This window comes from Heterodontus francisci, chromosome 9 (genome assembly GCF_036365525.1).
Source record: "Heterodontus francisci isolate sHetFra1 chromosome 9, sHetFra1.hap1, whole genome shotgun sequence".
Taxonomy (NCBI): Eukaryota; Metazoa; Chordata; class Chondrichthyes; order Heterodontiformes; family Heterodontidae; genus Heterodontus; species Heterodontus francisci.
In genome coordinates, this window is record NC_090379.1 from 98,464,208 (window position 1) to 98,467,271 (window position 3,064).

At 41.6% G+C, this 3,064-nt stretch overlaps 1 non-coding gene across 1 annotated transcript; it reads right to left on the reverse strand.

The window, feature by feature from the left end:
- Positions 1-862: 862 nt before the first annotated feature.
- Positions 863-933, reverse strand: trnag-gcc (transfer RNA glycine (anticodon GCC)). Its single transcript has one exon. It is a non-coding gene; the product is annotated as a tRNA-Gly (tRNA).
- Between the last annotated feature and the right edge of the window lie 2,131 nt (positions 934-3,064).

Here is a 3,064-nt window from a genome sequence, read left to right on the forward strand (position 1 = left end):
TTATTAACCTAAGTTATGGACTTGAACAAAAAAACAAAAAAACGGACTGTAAAAGCTTCTGTAGTTTTGTAAGCAGGAAATGGGTCCATTACAGGCAGAGTCAGCAGAATTTATAATGGGGAACAGAGAAATGGTAGAGAAACTAAATGATCACTTGATGTCAGTCTTCACTGAGGAAGATACAAGAAATCTCCCAAAATTAGAGATCCAAGGGACTATGGAGAATGAGGAATTGGAGGAAATTAGTTTTAGTATGAACGTTGTAGTGGGGAAATTAATGGGGCTGAAGGTTGATAAGTCCCCAGGACCTGATATTCTACATCTCAGAGTGTTGAAAGAGGTAGCTACCGAGATAGTGGATGCATTGGTGATCATCTTCCAAAATTCTATAGATTCTGGAAGGTAGCAAATGTCACCCCACTATTTAAGAATGGAGGGAGAGAGAAAACAGGGAACTGCAGACCTGTTAGCCTCACATCAGTAGTAGGGAAAATTTATTTATTTTTTTTTATTTAGAGATACAGCACTGAAACAGGCCCTTCGGCCCATTGAGTCTGTGCTGACCAACAACCACCCATTTATACTAATCCTATATTAATCCCATATTCCCTGCTACATCCCCACCATTCTCCTACTACCTACCTACACTAGGGGCAATTTACAATGGCCAGTTTACCTATCAACCTGCAAGTCTTTGGCTGTGGGAGGAAACTGGAGCACCTGACAGAAACCCACACGGTCACAGGGAGAACTTGCAAACTCCACACAGGCAGTACCCAGAACGGAACCCGGGTCGCTGGAGCTGTGAGGCTGCAGTGCTAACCAGTGCGCCACTGTGCCAACCACAGATGAACACTAACTCTGCATTGACTGGGAATCAAACCCAGGCCTCCCACATGGCAAGCAAGAATTCTACCACTGAACCACCAATGCCTGGCCATAATGCTAGAATCTATTCTAAAGGATGTGATAAATGGACATTTGGATAATAATGATCTGATTTGGCATAGTCAACATGGATTTATGAATGGGAAATCATGTTTGATGAACCTGTTGGAGTTTTTTGAGGATATTACTAACAGAATTGATAAAGGGGAGTTGGTGGATATGGTATACTTGGATTTTCAGAAGGCTTTTGATAAAGTCCCCCATAGGAGGTTGGTTAGCAAAATTAAAGCACATGGGATAGGAGGTAATATACTGGCATGGATTAAGGATTGGTTAACAGGCAGAAAACAGAGAGTAGGAATAAACAGGTCATTCTTGCATTGGCAGGCTGTGACCAGTGGGGTACCGCAAGGATCAGTACTTGGGCCTCAGCTGTTCACAATATATATCAATGATTTGGATGTGGGGACCAAATGTAATATTTCCAAGTTCGCAGATGACACAAAACTAGGTGGGAATGTGTGTTGTGAGGAAGTTGCAAAGCAGCTTCAAGAGGATTTGGACAGACTTAGTAAGTGGACAAGAATGTGGCAGATGGAATATAATGTGGAAAAATATGAGGTTATCCATTTTGGTTGGAGGAACAGATGTGCAAAGTAATTCTTAACTGGTAAGAGATTAGAGAGTGTAAATGTACGACGGGACCTGGGTGTCCTCGTCAATAAGTCACTGAAAGCTAACATGCAGGTATAGCAAGCAATTAAGAAGGCTAATGGTATGTTAGCCTTTATCACAAGAGGATTTGAGTACAGGAGTAGTGAAGTCTTGTTTCAATTGTATAGAACCTTGGTTAGACCGCACCTGGAGTACTGTGTGCAGTTTTGGTCCTCTTCCCTTAGGAAGGATATTATTGCCATAGAGGGAGAGCAAGGAAGGTTCACCAGACTTGTTTTTGGGATGGCGGGACTGTCCTATGAGGAGAGATTGGGGAAACTGGGTCTGTGAGGTGATCTCATTGAAACCTACAAAATTCTTAAAGGGATAGACAGGGTAGATGCAGCTAAGATGTTTCCCCTGGTTGGGGAGTCTAGAACCAGGGGACACAATTTCAAAATAAGGAGGAAGCCACTTAGGACAGGGATGAGGAGAAATTTCTTTACTCAGAGGTTTGTGAATCTTTGGAATGCTCTATCTCAGAGGGCTGTGCAAGCTCAGCCATTGAGTATGTTTAAAGTAGAGATTGACAGATTTCTAAATACCAATGACATAAAGGCATATGGGGATAGTGCAGGAAAAAGACATTGAATGGGGGAGGAGGCTCAATAGGCTGAATGACCTACTCCTGCTCCTATGTTTATATATCCTGGATTGGGCTAAAACGCACCATCTCAGAGGAGAGAATGTTACCATTGTACCAATCTGACAAGTCGGACATTTCTCTGTCACTTATTGGCTAATATATAAGTTGTAGTTATGTTTGCACAGGTAAGATAATGGTTGCCTCCTGTTGAACTCAGTATCATATAACTCAGTGTCAGGTAACTGTTGCATGCTGTGTGCTGCAGAGTTGGTCAAGTGTGATGCAGTTACATGGCAGCTCATGAGTTCAGTGCTGAGAGCAGTTGACCAGTGTGCACAGCATGGATCGAGGAAAGTGGCAGAACAAGTTTTTAGCATAATAGTCATCTTAAAGAAATAGATAGTAAAGGTTGAGGTAGAAATGAGGTGGAAAGAGCTTCATCAGTGTATGTGCCAGAGTATGTAACGTTGTGTTTTGCTGGATGTTCTCATACATCAGCGGTTCTCTAGAAACAGTTGCTTTTGCCTTACATCAAAACTGTCGCTGACAGTTTTAAAACTTGCATTAGATATCTGCTTCTTCCATTGCTTAAATTCAACAAACCATACAACTTTTTCTGACACAAATATTATTTTGCAGTATTGAAATAAATGTCTGGTTCATCATTGGTACTTACTGAGGCAGAAAATCTAAACTTACCTTAAGATATTTAAATAAAATTTCTGCTTTAGAATCTGCCTTTAACCAATATAAAATATGTCAAATGCTGATGAAATCTGCAGACAATACCAAAAATACAGGCTGAATTTTACCAGCCACCAGGTGGCTAGAACAGAGGCGGGGGGACTGGTAAAATAGTGGGGAGCCATCCCGACA